Raw genomic sequence first — 20,271 nt, 5'->3', positions numbered from 1 at the left:
ACGTTATAGCTGGAGTTCTGCCACCTCTGCCTCGCAGGTTCCCCATTTTGGTGGCGACGGACGGTTTCAAATATTTGGGGATCTATATCTCTACTGTCTCTTCGGTCCGCTATGAGCGGAACCTGTATGCCCCGCTCCACCGACTCAAGCAGGATGTAAGAAGGTGGCGTGAATTGCCCCTATCCCCATTGGGCCGAGCGGCGCTCTTCAAAATGATGTCGCTCCCCCGATTTCTTTACGCCCTGCAGAATTTCTTTGACCCTGTCCCTGCTCGCTACTTTCGCGAGGTCGAGAGTCTACAGCGACAACTAATTTGGGATGGTCGTGCCCGTATTGCATTGTCCAAGCTCACCCTCTCATGGTACGATGGTGGTATTGCTTTGCCGGATATTAGACGCTATTACTGGGCCTCACATCTGAGCGCTGTCAATCATGCAACGTACTCTTCGGACCCTGCTCCCGCCTTTGCTTTAGATAAACTGTTATTGCCCGGTGGCAACTTTAATAGGGCTTTGTACTCAAAGTCACCCATCCGTCTCCTCACAGGCCCTACGAAGTGTGCGGTGCGGGCCTGGAGGGATGCTACTGTGGCCACAGGCTGGGGTGGTAAGCTGACGCGTATGACGCCGCTGTATGACTCGGATCGGTTGGGCAGCCTGTGGAAGACGAAAGGGTTTGATAAGTGGGACATGATTGGGATTAGTAAGGTGGAGGATCTGTGGGCACGAGGCGCTGTGAAATCCTTCGCTGTTTTGAAACTGGAATACAGGCTCGATGACAGGGAGCACTTCCGATATATGCAGGTTCGACATGCCCTGTCCTCCGTCTTTCCCCCTGGTACCGATATTCCGCAGTCCTCCCCCTTGGAGGACCGTGTCTTGGACGGCCATGTCCCCGATAGCACGATTTCCTTAATATATAAAAAGCTTATCAACAACAGGGCTGACCAACTGGAGAAACTTCGTGCTTCTTGGACGGCTGACGGGCTCGAACTCGACAACGAGGACTGGCAGTCCGCTGTGTCCTCTCCTAAGGAGGTGGCTATTCCGGCTCGGCTTCGTTTTGTCCAGCTGAAGATCCTCCACCGTGTGTATGTGACTGGAATGCGTCTGGTACGAATGGGTTTAGTTTCGGACGGACGATGCAGGCGTGGGTGCGGTATGGATGGTACCTTCCTTCATGTTTTGTGGGAATGCCCGTTGGTCTCGGCCTTTTGGTCTAGAGTGCATGATGTTATGGGTCGTGTCACCGGAATCCCCCTCCTTCCCGAAGCACGACGTTGCCTGCTTAATGTGTGGGAGCCTTCGGATTGCAATGCTGCTCAGACGCTTTGGGTCACTTTGGGCAACATGGTCGCAAAGAGAGATATAGCTCAGCTCTGGGGCTCCCCTAGACCACCATTACTTAGTGCCTGGAAGGAGAACATGGACTGGTGCATGTTCCAAGAAAAAACAGTATATGAGGCACGGGGCGTCCCAAGAAATGGTCCAGGGTCTGGGCTCAGTGGAATTCGCACCGCGGAGATATTTGCTCCCCTCCACTTGACTATGAGGCTCCTCTCCCCTCTTCCCCATGATTGGCGTTCCGTTTCCTGTTTTCCATATGGCCTTTGTTTTTCCCCTTCATGCTCGCCCCCCCTCACCAGATGCGTTCCTCTATTTATTTGTTTCATCCCCCCTTGCCCCCCTCCTACGACCCTTGCCAGTATGATACCATGTGTTTGTGTGTTGTTGTTCTTCTCAACAAAATCATAAAATTAAACCTTTTTTATCCTATTTGATATGGTGCTATGTTCTACATGACAATGTATGCTCAAGAGATTGCTTTAACGGCGTACTGTCTCCTAATTTCTTCTTTATCCTTTCGTCTGTGTCATAGCGGCCGGCCCCGCGGGGTTGTAGGCAGACGCTGTGTACTGTGCTTATATAAATAAAGGTTTTAAAAAAAAAAAAAAATACTTTGTTTTGGCTCTCATTCACTTTTTTGATGCAGACCCGATGCAAAATCCACTTTGGTATTTAAAAGCAACGCCAGTGCCAATTTGTTTTGATATGGAAAAAAAGTAGCGCTAGAGCTACTTTCTGTGATGGAGACATTCCATAGGTGGTACAAGGGCGTTCCCATGCGTCTACCCATGAATTTCGAGGCAAATCCAAATTTACAAAGAGCTGTAGACATGGGATTGCACCACAGAAGTGTGCCGGCCTGAGGTTGGCATAATGTGGAAAAATATCTTTATTTCTATTCATTATTTATACTTTGAAGGTGTGTTGTATTCTGCAGCACACATAAGAAGAGGAAAACAGCTCCAAGGACCTTCCTGCACAGAAACTAATGTGACCATAATGCAGGCGCCCCTGTGCTATGGTGCAAAGGTCCCTGCACTGGCACCAGGCAGCCCAAAGTTCTTTGACTCTTTGCTAATATGGTGCAGGTCTGCTCTTTCCCTTTGGCATAATGCAGCACAGCAACTTCACTTGCTGCCCTACATTGTGTAAAATATTTGTAAATCGGGGCCCATTGTGTGCAGTAGCCATATACCCTGTACTAGCAACAGTCACCATATGACTTACATAACATAACAGTATGTCATGAGCAGAGGGTGAAAAGGAGCATCTTGCAACAGAGAGCATTAAAAACACTTCCAGATGTGTTATTCCTATTACAGGACCTTATCTGAAAGCAGCAAAGTTCAATTTAATACAATTTAATTTGTTTTATGTGTAATTGCTTTTTATTTTAAATATGTTTTAAATGTTTTTGGTCTATATTTTAATGTCTCATATAAAAATGTTGTACTGGGAATAGTAAATATGACCCTCCTCCAAATCCCCGCGCCTTCCCTACTTTGGATAAAGTTAGAGAGCGAATAGCAAAGCTGACCTGGTCAAAGCTGAACACTTTCCCCACTGTTGTTTCAACTGTTTTTGGAAAGGTAAATATGACCCCTCCGCAGTCTAACACTTTGATAACTGTTGCTCAAATTGGAGTGTGAAAAGTAAATTTAACTCTTTCAAAGTCAAACACTTTCCAACTTTAGCTAAGGTTTGAGTGGAAATAGTAAATGTCACCCCAACAAAGTCCAACACTTTCCCTACTGTTGGAAAGATTGGAAAGGGAATAGTACATCTGACTTCTGAGAAGGCCAACACTTTCTTAACTTTTGTATAGTTCGATCGAGTAACACGTATTCTAATTTTTAATTGTTTTTAAATCTTTTTTTAAATTATTAGTGAATTTATATAATTTGCAATTGCTTATTATGTATATTACTTTTTCTTTTTATTGCATTTTTTAATAATTTGCTGTTTTCACTATGCATGATTTTTTCTTTCTTCGTTTTATTATTAGTGATATTTTAATGTTATTTAATGTTAGTGTCTAAAACAATATTTCAATTTTGTACCATATCCATATATTACTTTAATTTTACATTAATTATCTGTTATAAGGTGGTTCTGACCATCTGAGGCGCCCAGATTTTTTGCTTTTTGAACACCTATTTGTTGAGCTTTTACTGTGTTGAAAGGAACTGCATATGTATTTTACCGGTGTCCCCGTGGCGAGAGTATGCCGCTGCGCTGCAGCCAGAGTGACGGGCACTGGGCTAGGTTACATGCAGACATGTGTGTACATGCGTGTGCACACGTGTAAGGGCTGCGCAAGGGAGATTGCTGGCATGTGCAGCCCAGGAGAAGCTACAAAGTGAATGGTGTGGCAGGACTTATGCAGAACTGGGTGGTGACATGGAATCAGCTTTCTACAATGGGAAGAAACACTTGAGGGAAAGTCAGTGTGCTTTACTGTTTAATCCATTATTCTCTTATGAGGATGGGGAGCACATGGGCTAGTTTTACTTTCCTAGACACGCAACAAAGTCCACTGTAACTTATGTGAGAAGAAGTATTCTGCAGAGTCCAAAGTCTTATTTGTACTGCTTTTGGGTCATCCAGAAATGTCATATTTCTCTGTGTCAGCTCATAACCAGGGCTTGGCTCGGGGTTACTCTGCCAGGCTGAAATAATGACCTTCCTGCCCCAAACCAGCCCTGCACAACAAACATTCCAAGGGCAAAGGCCTCCACTCCAAAAAAAGAAGATGGGTGGTAAAGCTACAGGTTCATCTATCAGCAGCTGACACCTGGTGCCAGGCACCAAGCTGCTCAGGAGAGAAGGCAGTGAGGGGCAAAGGGGCTCTCAGAGACCATGTGGCATGAGACCCTTGGAGAACACCATTTTGAAAAAACCCAGATGCCTGGGCAGGAAGTAGGGAGCAGGGGCAGAGAAGTGAGTGATGTGTCGCTGTGTGATAGGGTAATTGGAGACTTCCTGCCAGCCCCCTCCCCAATTCTTAACATGAGTTTGCTCAGGAAGAGGAGCTCTCTCTGGGGTGTGGTCTGCTGAGGACGACTGGTGCTGGAGCCTGGCACCATGGGCAGCTAGAAGGAAGAACCTCCAGACTGGCTCAGGATCCTGACTTGCATCAAAAGGGGAGACCACGACCAGTGAGCAGAAGCCTGGGCCTCTGAGCAAGGAGAAGAGAGGCCCAGGAGAAGAGCCAGTTGAAAGGCTGGTGCCGGGAGCCAGTGAAGACAGCTCTTTGCTGCATCCCCCCTCCGTGAGACTAGGGTGGCAAAGGAAAGTGCTCCCAGTGGCTGGGGAGCGCCACCAGAAGCAAGTAGAGGACCGAATGGAGATGATCAGTCACCTGGGGGTGAGATACATGACGCAAAATGTAGGCAATCTTTGACCTCTGCCTGAACCGACAACGAAGCCCGTGGGGCTCTGCCGCTGGTCCAAGATGAGGCTCTTGGGTGGGTCAGGTCCCGGGGGCTTCCCCCACAAGAAGATTAGCTGGGGAGCGCCGTCACGCTTCCTGTGAAACATCCCCAGAGGGCACCAGGAGCCCAGCCTGGCCCCTGACAAAAATGGAGACCGGGGAGCACTGTTGCGCCCCCTGGGGAATGGAGAGAGGGACTCAGGATCCCAAATCCAGGCTACAAAGCAAAGTTGGGGAGCGGTGTCGCGCTCCCCAGGAAAATGCCCCCACGGGGTGCCAGGAGTCCACCGTGGCCCAACAAAAATGGTGACGGGGTTCACCATTGCGCAACCCCCCTTGTGGGCAAAGCAAAGCCGTGGAGCCCCATCGCGCTCCCAGTGAAGACTCAGCAGGGGCCCGGGACGCCATCTCCGAGCCCCGAAGTGATGGAGGAAGGCGAGGGAGTGCTGTTGCATGCCACAGCAGCACCGGGAAGGCAGGGGGAGGGCCATCACACTTCCCCTAAGACCCGCCAAGTCGGACACTGCCTCACCTCAGCCCGCGCAGGCGGGAAGACCAGAACGGATGTGCTGGCTCACGTGGCAGCACACAAGGGTGATGGCCCGAGGGAGAGCCAGCAGGGGCAGCCGGGGGTTGGCTTCCCGGGCTGCCCTCCAACACTGTGGCACTGCGGGAGGCCCGGGTGGGACTGGACCTCCGTGAAGAGAGGAGCAGCCAGGGGTGGGCACCCCGAGCTGAAAACATTCACCTTTGGGCAGCAGGGGTGTGGATGGGACCGGTACCACCACCATGGAATGACGGCGCAGTATGAGGCTACCAGCTGGGCAGTGCGGCTCTCCTCAGAGCTGCGGGGGAGCCGCTGCTATAATATGCAGCGATAGCGAAGAGAAGTGCCTCATAATGCATTACGGAGCCTAAACAGGCCTGCATGGAAACCGACTTTACTTGACTTGTGGTGGTCCCAGGAGGACGGGGTCACCGCTGCCAGTCTAAAAAGGTGCCGGGGGAGCTGCAGGAGCAACGCAGTCGTCCCCAGCATGAAGATGTTAAGTCCCTCCCTAAATCTCTGGGGACTTCCATAGAGCAGCTCCTCAAGGGCTCAGCCAGGTGTCATCAGCATCCCCTTGCCTGGAACTTTTGTTCTGCAACTGGGGGTGCCTTAGGGACTGCCTCTAGGTATGAAGGGCTGAGTTGGGGATGTCTGGAGAAGGGCATCCCCTGGAGATGAAGAGGTGTTTTGTACCAGAAATGCATTTACTAATGTTATTTCTTTAAGAGGGACTGAAAGTCACTTGTGTTATGTGAAGTACCTGTGTAAGGTAATGTCATAAGCCAACTGGGGAAATGTTGCTGGACGTTCCTGCTAGGGTGTATTTGGGTAATCCTGTGATTTTACCAGTGATGCTTTTTAGAAGCTATGCTTGCAATGCTCTACAACTGTTATCAACAATAATGAGTGCCTCATTTAAAGTGATGCCCAAACATGTATTCTTGATACTGCATTAGGGGAGAATCAACCCAGACTGTTAGCCACTAAGATGTAGAGGTGCATACTGTAAGGTCAGTTTATAATGCTCAGTCAGGGTTATGTGTCCCCAAGGCAGGTGTACCTATTTTTTATGTTTGTTGAGATGATGGGGTAGGTCGCCACGGGGATATTGCCAGTTGGCAAGGCCCTCGCTCCAGGTGTGTCAACCCACTGCATTAGGGGCAAGATGATGTGCATTCATGGGAGTGGTGGTACTAGACCCACTCCCGCCCCTGCAGGAGGGGTGGAGATGTTATGCAATGCCACAAAGTAATTCCAACAGCTTATGTATATTTGTAAATTGGTGCACAGTATTATGTAGTGTGTGTGTTTAATAAATGTACTCTTACGTTTTATAAAGCAAAGTACAGACTGGACAATCAATTATTAAGTGTAATTTCTGCGCACCTGTAATGGCGATTACTAGCCCACACCACCTCCCTTGAGAAAGCCTTAGACTGCTCTGCAACGCTACCCTCTGAGAGTCAGGTGCTACATTAGTGTTTTTGGTTCCCAGTGAAGGACAAATGTGACATGTTATTTGTGCATGCCTTACAAACACTGTCTCGTTTTCTAACATTATCCAAAACATCTTATTTATTATTTTTTATTGGATTACTATTTTAATCTTTTATATAACATTTTTGTAATATTCTACCTTGTATTAATGATATTGCAGTCCCAAATAGTTTCATTTCGATATTTGTGTAGTTTACCTCCATGTCCGTAAACATGATATTTTTGCCCTCAATATTGTTCCACAACATTCTTGTGACACAACATTTTTACTTTCGATATTTTGTCATACAGTCATTTTGTGTCAAAGCTGACTTACTATATATTATCTGAACTATGATGTCCATTCATAAACTTGATTACAACGTGAACCACCCTAATAAGTCTTGCTGCTCTGGATTTTCTACATGCAACAAAGACATTGCTAAAGCATTCGGGAATGACAACTGTGCATCCTTTTAAATTTCTGTAAATGCAAAATGTATATATCTACAATAAAAGAGCATTTAGAGAAGAAAAATACCGTGCTCTAAGTGACTTTCCTTTAATTTTGCTATTTTTAATCTGGCCATTAATAGTTTGGTACCTATTCCAATATTTTTAGGTGATTTTATGGTAGTTTTTGCGGCGGACGTTTACATGAAGGATAAATGCCCTAAATTGTATTTAGCAATTCGGAACTACTTATTTTAGGCCTAGTTTTCTGATAAGACTGTAATGAACTACTTGTGTCACTCTAACCTTCAGTAGAATTGTGAGTGTTGCACACTTATAAATAAATTGTCTTGTACATATGAGCCCCAGTGTAACCTAAGTCTGTACCAGCTGCATGTACTGACATTTTAGTTTTCTATGAACCAGTATAAAATAATTAAGCTAACCTTCAATGAATGTGAGGCATCCCAGACTTTTCAATTGCTTTCTGCATTGTATGTTTCTATATATGTTTTGGTTCTTTGCAACCTTTTCCCAATAATATATTACATCAAGTAAATATGTACTTTGCAGCACAACCAATTGTTTTAAAATAGCATCAACCTTAGGCAAATCATTTTTGGCCACACCCGAAAGGGGCGGGCGAACCTAGACCTAGAACTGGAACTGAAACTAGAAGTGGAGCACAGGTTCTTCAGATGCAATTCGTGCCCACTGCCCATCAATGGGTGGGGTGCCTCTTATGTCTCGGTGGCACAGTGTGCTTGGGCCGCAGATTTTACCTTGACCACAAAGGGGCCGATTATGATGCGGTTCGGAGGGCTCCGACCATCGGATGGAGCCTTCAAAACTGCATCGTAATATGCTGGTCGTATTCCTTTCCAACCTCCTCATTTAGAAGGAGGCGGTGTGAAAAGATTCCATCCGGTCATTCCAGCTGACTTCCGACGGGCTTGGAGAGCCCGTCCTCCAGTCGAAATGAGGCAAGTAATCTCAAGGGCAGGCATTTGGCAGTTGAGATTATGATGACAGTTTCCAACATTGTTTCCATGCCGGTCTGTCCGACATAGAAATCATGTTGGAAAGCGTCTTTGGGGGCCCTCAGCAGGGCCCCCTTGGATGCATGGCCACAGGTTGGAGGCTGATGGGGCATCTTGAGGTGCTTGCTACGGGGTGCAGGGATGAACTGCACCTCCCACTTTACTGCGGGAGCATGAATTATGGCTTGTTTATGGCAGGAATGCATGCTCCCATAGTAAAATGTGGGAATGCGACGAACAGTGATCTCTTGCATCCTAATTCGTCTGTCGGGACCGTCGACTGGGTGTCGGGGAAAACAACCTTTACAACGCAACTTTTACAATGCACTACCATTACAACAAAACTTTTACAACGCAACATCCATTACAACGCATGCCATTACAATGCAACCATTACAACGCATGACACTGCAACGCATACCACTACAACGCATGTCATTACAATGCAGTCATTACAACGCATACCATTACAACGCAGACCAACACAACGAATAGTACTCTTACACTTTATAACACTTACCCTACTGTTGCACCCCCTGGAATTAGAATAGTAATTTTTACCCCTACACTATCCAACACTTACCCTACTGTTGCACCCCCCTGGAGTTAGAATAGTAATTTTTACCCCTACACTATCCAATACTTACCATACATGCAATGTAATGGTATGCGTTGTAATGGTATGCGTTGTAAATGTAGTATGCATTGTAATGGAATGCGTTGTAAAGGTAGATTTAAAAAATGTGTTTTAATGGCATGCGTTGTAATGGAATGCATTGTAATGGATGTTGCATTGTAAAAAATGTGTTGTAATTGTATGTGTTGTAAAAGTATGCATTGTAACATCATACATCCGGCGTCGGTTGTTCCAATGACCGATGCAGTGTCCGGTGGAAGTGATTCCACCCTACGTCGTAATGATGGCCAAATTTTGAAAAAGGTAACAGCCTAGCTGTTCAGATAGGACTGTCTCTTTTCATGTAGGTGGCAATATGGTTAGTTCCAGTATACAATGGGAGTGAGAGCAAAAAATGAAAAAGAATTGACTGCTACCAGAGGACTTACCTTTGGGTAACATTAATCAAAGCATTTCCATCCCTCCCTTCTTTAATTTCTCAACATAATGTCTCTGCGACCTCAAATTTATCTTAAAAATCGAATTCTTGTCGAATTTGAGTGGACGAATTCAACAACAATACATTTCTAATTGATTGAAGACATGGGGCCTAATTCATAAAGGGCCTCCGACCTCGTGGTGGAGTCTCCACACCTGGGGCAGAATGTCCTCAATGAAAATACTGATTGTGGAGATTCGCCCCCAGTGTGGAGACTTCCCTACGATTACCAGGCCTCCACCACGAGTGCAGAGGCCCTTTGTGAATCAATCCCACTGTTTGCAGCATGCGCTTAATCTCTCTATTCACACAGAAGCCTTGTCCATGCAGCAATGATTACTGGTTCCTGCTTATGTAAACAAAAAATTTTGAAAAAAGAAGGAATCCCAAAATGACTTGATAAGAGGGGTAGAAAAACGAAGGAGGACTTTATTGTATATATATCAATGATAATTATTTTCATGTACCTGTTCTTCAGGTAGTTTATATGCTGCTTACGGTGTTTACTTTTCACTGATGGAGTTTTGTAAACAAAGGGGAGTGGTTGTAGGGTTCTACATGCGCCTGGGCTTATCTCAGCCTCTAAGCTGAATGTGGGAAATATTGACAAGTATGTGCCAATAAACAAACAGTATTATGCAAAGCACTGTAGTTTGCGGCTGGTAAGAAACGTCTTGGCCCTCTACAAAGTGGTGCCTCTATTGTCTTGTGCTTGCTTTTCTTCCAAAATAAAGAGTTGTTGTTTTTACTAGAAAGATCACAAGCAGTCACAGACATGCAATGGTCTTTTCGGGTTCCATTCTCTTGTTTAGGTTAACAAGTGATTAATTTCCATACTTTTTGGATGCATTCAGGTACTTGCAAATGAAGATTATTGTGTTAATCAAAATCAAGGCTCCTTTTTCACTCAATGTAGAAGAAGTTACTTGCAGTGCTTTCTGGTTAATTTTAGAAAGAGCCAAAGTTTTTCCCTTTTCTCTTCTTTTAACCATTTAAACATTCAATAATGACTTTTAGTATGTTAGTGATTTTCCTTTGCAATTCAATTGAAACTTTAATCGAGGCAGAAGCAGAAGATCTAGTACACACATTGTCATCGGATACATATTTATTTTGCATTTAGCTTTCCACTCAATCTCCCTTATATGTGACTTTATTAATAGAAATGACCATATTTAAAGTGTGTTTAACAAATAGAAACATACAAATCTTTTTTCATGGCTATCAGTGGATGGCCTTGGTATAGATGAGAGTTACAAACTGAGGATAAGCTTGCATCTACAGTGGTGTATATCATTTTTATATGATTGTAAAAAATGTCCATTTTGTGAAATGGAAATCCTCACTACTCCGAGTTCTAATTTTCCTAGTCACAGTCCTCACAAACTCATGTTTGCTTCAATGCTCAATTTTATTTATATCTTGTGTCCTGTCTTTTGTGAGTGTATTTTTTTTATATTATTTCATGTTTTTAGATTAGGACTTTTTAAAAGGCTTTTGTGCCTGGTACGCATTCTACCTTTTATTGCTTTATTTTAAAGTTTGTGATTATTTGACTGTTTTTTATTAATCGGTGAGAAAAGGATCGAATATGGATTATTTGATTAATTGTTTGAATGATTGACAGGATTTGCCTGCCTCGGCTTACATTTAACTAGAATTAAAACAATATTATATAGTAGCTCCTGCCAAGGCCCGCCTCCTATCAGATGCCCAAAAGTAGGGGCCTGTGCTACTGAGTTCCTGAAAAAACAAGCATCTTGCAGGACCAGTGTTTGCTTCCTGTGGGTGTGGTAGGTGGGAAACAAGGATTGTGGTAAAGAAGACCAGAGCTCAGAGTAAATATATCACTATTCAGGAACACCGCTGTTACTTCCATGTCTATCTTCTTCTTGCCATCTCAACAAACTGCGAATACACCCAAGTTTAAAAAAAACAAAATTACCATTAGGTCTGACAGTAAAACACCCAACGAAGGGATACCACAATACAATATTAAACAATAAATGTTCTAAGAAATGTTTTAGTACAATGTAAGAGGGTAACTCACTATAACAACAATTCACCAAAACGGACACCCCCTAACTTTCACTAATGATTCATAATGGTGTGAGGGAAGCCTAGGATAAAGATTCTGGAATGGGCATGGTATACAGGCTTGCACCTCTTCCCTGTGTGTCCAATTTATGTAAATCTGGTGGTCTGACTTTTATTTCAGGCCTGACCATGACAAGCGTAACTCTGGACCTTTTCTGTAACTTCGAAGGACTACTATCCCTGCCTCGGGTGTACCCCATGAGATAGTGGTGGTAGAATAGCATGTTTTTGGAATGAGCAGTAGTATGACCAGACCATTGTACATGTGTCATTGGGAGTGATGCCTACTGGCTCAGAAGTGTAAAATTCAGCTATTTTATAATGCCCTGAAGATTGCAACATGATTTCATATATATGTGGCATGCATGCTTATGCACAATGCACTTATTACATATGATGATATGATCAAAGACTAAATAGTTGATGAGCCACTTCAACAAAGGGGGATATACTAGAACTGAGTGTGCTGTTGGTTGTTTGAGAACAACAAATCTGCAACTGAACTTAATTTGTTCCTTATCTCAATGTAATGGTTGAGATCCAGCTGGCATATGTGAGCCCCCCATGATTACGACTGTTGATGAGCTAATTGATTGATGATTATGGTAATGTAAGAAATGGACTTAAACTTATGATAGATATTGATTCGCTAGATTTTTAATTCATGTGTATTCCTGATATGAATAACTTATAATCCTGTTATACCCTGTGTGTGACCACACTTCATGTTGCTTTTCTTTAAAAATAAAACGAATAAACAAAAAAAAAGATATTAAAGAGATCCAGCTGGCACAGGAATCCCACCCAGGTCTCTAGCTTGTATCGTATGTTGCAGTATTTATTACAAAGGTGAGAATGAAAGTAATTTTTTTCTGAGCACTGGGCTAGACATATAATTATTGTGTCTGTTGCCTGCTTGACTGTGGAGGGCTAAACAATTAAAAAATAGTGTCTGCAGCCATTCATACTGAAGCATTCAAAGCGGTTTGAAATTAATACTGTCTGATAACAGGGGTTACCTATTTTCACAGAACTCCGGTAACTGGTAATATCCAGAATTCCAGGTGACATACCAAGCCAGGAAATGACAGTGAAGTAGTGAGTGTGGATGCACTGATGGGATGAGTAGCATGAACCCACAATACAAATATTAATTAGAAAGAAGATTAATCATTGTAGAACTTCTGGGATCTGCATGGTTCTGATGAAAGCCGGGTGACCTTTTTGGCTACATTTAATCAGTTGAAATATGTTGACCTGTAGATGTCGGAACCAATAGTGTTTCCTCCTACATCCCATCCTATTTTTATTCAAGCAAGGGTTTCTTAAGAGTAAACGTATATGGGGTACACTAGACAGCTATTTTAACCTCTCAAAACCAGACCCATTCAGGTCCTTAAGACTACCCTCAAAGGGCTCCCTCCAAGAGTTGGAATGAGCTATCTTGGCATCATGTGGCTATGCCTGACTCGATAAGGCATTCCACACATTTGTGTTTAAAAAAAATAAGGACTACTTTCTGAATTATCAGTATGAGTAAAGGCTGCATATGAGCAATTCCTTTTCAGAAGACTCTTCTATGAATATTTAGTTATCTATGAGGCAGGTCCACCTGTCGACTGATAAGCAGTTACTATAGCGAGCATGGTCCATCAGCTAAACATTTAAATGATCGGGCATTCCCAATTTCCTGCCAATTCTAACTAAGGTAGCATGCAAGAAATCAGTAGAATGGCTTTGGCTGGTCTAGCTACATAAATGTGAACATCCAAGTCACTGGCCTGTTTCACAATGGGCTGCTTAGTAGGTAACATGAAACTGACCAATCTCCCTCTCTGTCGTTGAATGCACACACAGGCAAACCAGTGATCAAATAGGATGATGCAGTGGGTGAAAGAAGAATATGAAATTGAAGGAAGGGACTAAGTAAATGGCAGACCCTAAGAAAGAGTCTCTGGTTTCATCCTCAGCTGCTCGATTTTGTCTGGGAGAAGTGGCTAATGTTCCTTGGCAGCTTGACTGGTGATAATAGTTCTTGGATACCTCAACTGATATCCTGAATGATAACAGGATACACAATTCGCAATAATTCCTTGGGTCTACCTCTACAGTAAGCCTTAGGAAAAAACATAAAAATAAACAAGACTTGATCGTTCTAATCTTTTCCATTCTCTGGTAAGAACCCTAGGCACAGCTTCATGTAAGGGTAAACTCTTCTGGTTCTTTTCTGGTAATTAAGAACAACATCTTCAGCAGTCGAGGTCTCAGAGAAAGAACGATTAGAGCAGGGATGTTGGAGAGATTCATTCAATCTGTATCATGAACATACCATTCCCTAAAGCACTGCTTCATTTCAGTCCTTTCCAGACCCCAAGGTACAATGGGTGGTGGAGATCCTTTCTTATTTTGTAATACTACTGGAAGTAGGGAAGAGGGAATAGCTGGAGGAGGAAGAACCTGTGCAATGATTGTGTATCTTGTGTATGTGAGGTTCCATACTAATGGGTTTCAAGCAGTAGCTCATAAAAATAACCTTTATGTCCCAAAATCTGACAAAAACGTCCTACAGAGAAAAGATCATCTGCTCCTCCCAAGGCCTGGAGATACTTCTCGAATTTTGGGATGAGACATCAATGGTGGTCCCGACACTCGACGGGCCAGAACTGAAGTTGCATTCCCCTCATACAACAGTGCAGAGGAGGCTTGCAATCCTCACATCACAGTTCCAGAAGGAGTGGAAAGATGTCTCTTTGGGAACTGGCACAGCCCAATCAATGTTAAGGCTTATTTTCCACTCATTAAATTTTATTGTTGCAATTTGTATCTTTAAGGATGTTTGATAACACTGTACTTAAAACGATGTTCCAGGCTATTTACCTAGTATAGTTTATAGATGATTGAAAGCATGATTTCCCACATTTACCATATAGAACCAACTTCATTCACACATCTTGCAGAAAATCCGCACAGGACTCGAAAGATCAAAAATATCATTTATTTATCAATTTAATTCTTTTCTAAAGTAAAGAATGTTGATTTACAACATATTTTTGGCACTCTGAAATTGGTGAATGGGGATCCCTGCAACCTTGAAGCAGGAGCTTGCAGTGCAGTTTGGGCCAGTCCTTTACTTCGAGAGGACATGCTGATATACGAGTGTTGAGAGATGTGCTGGTGAGAAAGGGGAGATGAACCTTACATCCCCAGTCCATGAAAATTGGAAGAGTCAGTGTTTCTCCATGCTGTCAGGCTGTCCACACTATCTGCTTCTGCCATTGCAACTACAATTTGGAGCACTCTAGAGTGCAATCACTGAACTTGCTGTGGTCGTAGCTCAATCATTAGAGTTGCACGTAGAGAGCTCTGACGTAGTAAAGGAGGGATCCATGTGCACGGATTTTGTGTTCCTTGCCTTTAGCATTTAGACTGCAGTTCTTGACTCCCCACATTATTTAAGACCACCATGCTGAGGGCATTTCTACGGCTTCGTGTCTTTTCTATCTAAGGAGTGGATCCCCATAGCTTGTTGGTTAGGTTGTTGGTCGTTGTTCCCTATACAATTTCTTGCACCTGTAGGCTCCAGGTTGGCCCTACTTTTTCAGTATATCGTATCACTGCCACATTTTTGACCTGAGAAAGATTTCTTGCATATCCAGATGTTGCCAACTGTTCACACACGCATATTCGAAGGTCCTGATTTTGCATGGACCTTCACAGGTATGCAGGGGGAGCTAGTGGCAATATGCGTAATCATCATCATTAAAAACAATATTGAGTGTAACACATCAATGGGCTCCTTTGATCCCTATAGACAATGTAGGAGTGACAGTCCCACAACCTGGAACTTTCCCCACTGTTCTTACCCTTTTCTGCATGCTTCCCTTTGATAATGCTGCCTTCAAAATCCAGGTCAAACTACCCAACTCGTAGGCCATCCAGTCAGGTGCTGTGTTTCACTACCAAAAGCCAGGGGACAGTTTCCTAATCTAGTCAACCAACTGAATAAAACTACAAAAGTCTCCAGCATTGAAGGATCCTCAAACATTGCAGTTTCCTAGCTGTTTCACTTGCATCTAGGTGGTCTTAGCTTTCTCTGAGACATCAACACATCAGTCAGTAGACAGGAAGAATGGTAAACATTAGCCAAGAAACATGATCAGAAGTGAAAACAACACTAAATAAAGAAAGAGAATACTTTGCTCTCCATTTCCCACTTTTCATGCTTTACACTGGTGCACTTTCATTGTTATTTGATCCCTACATCTTTGTTCTTAGACCCACTGATTTCCACTGATTGACATCCACTTCCACTGTTCTTTTTCCATTACGCTTGATTTTATCACTTTCTGTCATAGATTATTCGTATCTATTGCAGCAATGAGTTGTTAGATGTGTGTGTGTGTGCATTTTATGTAACATTGCACTTTGAATAGTGTTTAATTTTCATTGCTGCGTACTCTCGCCATGAGAGTGACAGAAGTGGATCCTTCTGTCACTCATTTCACTCCCATTGTTAGTGGTGCTGCCAGATGGTGGGCTGCGTGCAGCATGTTTGTATGTGGCACTGGAAGGTGAATGGCTGGCTTGGGGTGCAGCCGCGGCCCGTGGAGAGAGTTGTGGTGCGGCAGAGAGGCGGGCGGGGGAGGGGCAGGGTGGGGGGTGCTAAAAACCGGCATATGGATAATTGGAGGTAAGTAAACAATGTAATTAATAAAATGAATTTCGTAGCGCGCGCTGCATCGCATTTTGCGATGCAGGGAAATGCTACAAAATTTGTTTTATTAATTAAATTGTTTACTTACCTCCAATTATCGATATGCCAGTTTTTAGCACCCCGACCCTGCCCCTCCCCGGCCCCGCCTCTCTGCCCCACCGCAACTCCCTCCACGTAACGTGGCTGTTGGGGGGGAGGGGCATCTTGCGGGCTTTGAATTGTGCCTGCGAGCATATATTTGGTGGGACCGACAGTTTCTGGCATTCTATGCTGGGATCACTGATGTGCTGTTACATCAACCTGGAATAAAGATTTCCTTGGGTTGCCACATTGCTTACCTGGAGCTTTTTCCTGATCATCCCTGCTTTTCCTACAGAAGTCCCTTTCTGCTACTGGCCTCTGCTGTCATTGCTGTATTCTCCTTTTGCTATTTTTCAGAATGACTTGGGATGTGTTTGATTTTCCTCTTCCAAAAAGGTCTGTGAAGATGATGCTATTGACAGTTCTCACAGGGAAATCCAATCAAAATTCCCAGTTCACATATTTTGTATGGCTTTCACTGATATGTATAAAATGTATCTGTCCTAAGCTACTTATGCTGCGATAAACTGTTGTGAAATGCTGCCAATGTGTAATGTCAGTACAGCTGCAAATCAAGTTTCTCACTTCGCTCCCCTTTGGAAATTGTCCCTGGTTCTTGTTTCCAAAGCTTTTGAGTCAAAGTACTTGCTCATGCTCCAGTTCAAGTTCTATTTTCAGTCATACTGGGATTAATTGCTTACATGCTTTTGTTTTTCACTGTGGGGAATTGTTATCCTGGCCTATTTAGCTGCAGTGTGTGGGTTTGGCCGTATTACCTGATATCTTTGTTGCTTTGAGCTGCAGTAATAGCACAGGTCCAATATCCCTTGCAAAACTGATGCTGTGTTATTTTATTTTCCCCATTCTGGGAATATAATTCTCTACAAGCGAAAGTGTTACTAAAAGCCAAAATCAGAAGGGAACCATATCGTGAGTACTCTAGTTCAGGGACATAGAGAAATACATTTGAAACACAGATAGTCGACTGGGTGATCTATTGCAATGGATGCACCAGGTGCACCAGGATAAGCTCCAGGGAAGAGATCTTAGAGCTCCAGTGATGCTCCTGGCACTTGAGGTTCAATTGAGCTCACACCAAAGAAATGTGCAGAAACTGTAAATGACTCATTACTTAGCCAGTTTGCACAGAAAACGCCAATTCGCATAATCAGTGGATTAAATGTCCATTGTGTTTATTGTTCCTACCTATGGAGACAGGTAAATAATGTCAATACTTACTAGAAGCATACAAGGAAATAGATTGAGCCTCTACTTGTGGAAGAAGTCACTGAACAGCATCACATTAAAAGAAGATTTCCTCATTTAAGTGTAGCTACATTACACTACATCGCGTTGCTAATAAAATTGACATATTCACTAAAATCAGAAGTGAATACTATAGAGATCTTGATTGGCCACCGTCAAATTTGCATGTCGGGCCAGATGTAGGAGGCATAACCAAACCATTGGATGAACTATGTGAAAAGTTCAATTTAAGAGAAGACAGGGGCGTGCCTTGTCGTAAATGTCAGCTGAGTGTCTTTACTGAAAGGTTCCCACTACTATTTATTTCACCATCATACTCCAGAGGGATTGTAATGGGACGAAAACTCAAATTAATTCATTCCAATTATGAAGAACCCATGTGGATTAAAAGCCAGGACCATGCAACACTGAAATAAGTTCTAGGGGGTGGGGGATTCAGAGAGGTCTTTAGGCTTTTATTCTAAAGGGCCCACTATGAGCCTTTTCGATCCACATGCCGTCTTCATAATCGGGCCTGTATGTGATGTTCTAGTATGTGCCCTTCATTTAGGTGGTCATATAGTTGTCCAATAATCAGAGTTGGTGGCCCGAAGGAGGCTTTGGTACATGGGCCATGACATAGGAGAGTTACTATTGAAAGGGACTATGTCGCACTTTCAGATAGGATGTAGTGCTCAAATATTAGTGTTGGCAGCCCTCACAAGGCCTAGAAATATGAGCCATGAGATAGGAAAGTTATCATCGAGATGGGCTTACATATAAATCCAAAATCAGAAGGCTTATTTCAAACTGTATAAACATAGGGTCCCAGATAAGGGATCCCATGTATCAATTGTTTCTTTTTTTGAAGTAATGCAAAGAAGATAATAAATGTAGGAGTTCATTATTGTATATGACTAACTTTAGCAAAGGTTATACATCACTGACTATTGGTAATCCTAATGTATTTGGCTTACCAGAAACATCGACAGACATTTTCAAGGTGCTGTTGGTGGAGCATTAGAGGGCTTTTAGCCTCCGTGATTACGTCCTGAAATTCGGACTTTGGAGCTACTATAGAGGAAGGTCATATTCCCTATAGCAGTTTGATACGTTGTGGAGGATATATTTATATATACATACTTTTGAAATTATATTTATAGTTTGCCTTTTATTTTATTTAGGAATCCTGCTTCATTTGGACCATAAGGATTTTCTATCTCGTGTCATGATATTTGGGAGTTCATTGAATTACTACACCATAGGTGCGTTTGGCCCTATTTTTGGTATCCATTTTGAATTGAGGATGTCTTTGTTTGATGTCTTTGTTTTAAACAATTACAGAGTTTACACTTGCTTCTTCCGTTCTTTTTCTACATTGGATTTTATTTATTGGAAGAGTTCTTATTGAAAAAAAGTTTGCTACCTATCAATAACTATATCTACAACTACATGCTCTGAACAAGTTTGGGGAAAATAGTGAATAAAGGTATCACCAACGAAAAAGTATATTTTTTAAGTTGTACCTCACCAGAGATTTGAGTATAGACCCTACGCGTTTCCATTGTGGGTTAACCATGTACCCATTTTTTATCTCTAGTCCTAAATTAAGACTAAAAACTTACCCCAAAGTTTTAAAGAATAGCTCTGTTAGACCGGAGCGTGCCTCACCTTAAATGATATTAGGTGAGTTGATTTTGATTGAGATTCAATGACGAATAGTTTAAACAAGTGTAGTGTGCTGTTGGACCCTGCACCATAGTCTTGACTGGGCCTTTAAGACAATTGTACCTTTTTAAAGTAAATTTTATTTTAGTGTGAATGATTTTCAATAGCATGTATTTTTTGGATCAAAATGTTGAAATATGAGAACAAGACGGTCAATTAGATTATTGTTGTATGAAAAATATGAGTAATTCTCTCTACCTAAAAATTGGCTGTATCTTAACAATATGAGATATCATCTGATGTATGCTATATGTATTTTTTATGCAGGCAAATGCTTCATATTCATTGGGAGGAATACAAATATTTCTTGTTGTCCTGAAGAAGATGGTTGTATCCTGTTAATCCACCGAAATGCATCAACGCCTACCTGTCTTAAATTTGAGGTACAAAGTGTTATATGTTGAAAAGTTCTTCGCTAACATAATTATTCATTCCTTCAAATTAACACATTTTTTATGACAAATGTGTATCTCTTTTGTGTTGTCTCTCTTGTTATAATGTATTCATAATACCATGTGTAATAGCTTTTACAACTGGATTTTAAACTGTTTTAATCAGATGAATTTCATGTCATTGTATAAATTCCTTTATATGGTTTGATATTAAAAATTGATTATCAAGAATTGCCTTGTGTGTCCCTTTAAAGACGGGTGTAGAGGAGCACATGATTTTGAAAGAAGTGAAGTACACAGGTGGTGAATTTATTGAGTTTTGCAAGAGAATCTACTGGATACAATAAAGTCTCATATGGAACCCTGTCTCTAGGAATAGCAGGGCCTCTCCCTTTTAGAATGGTATTTACTCAATAATTCTAAAATGATTTTCACCTAGGCACAGGGGTGCTCAATGTACGCTCATGCTCATTTCTCTTATTAAACAACCTATTTACTCAGTTCTAATTGTGGATTCGTCCTGTATGACTTTCAATACTTCGTGAACTGAGATAATCTATATGCAACAAAACTCCATTATTATTTCAAATATATAAGCCCA

This window comes from Lissotriton vulgaris, chromosome 10 (assembly GCF_964263255.1).
Source record: "Lissotriton vulgaris chromosome 10, aLisVul1.2, whole genome shotgun sequence".
NCBI classification, from domain to species: Eukaryota; Metazoa; Chordata; class Amphibia; order Caudata; family Salamandridae; genus Lissotriton; species Lissotriton vulgaris.
The sequence above is the reverse complement of the archived record's forward strand: the minus strand, read 5'-3'. Positions refer to the sequence as shown.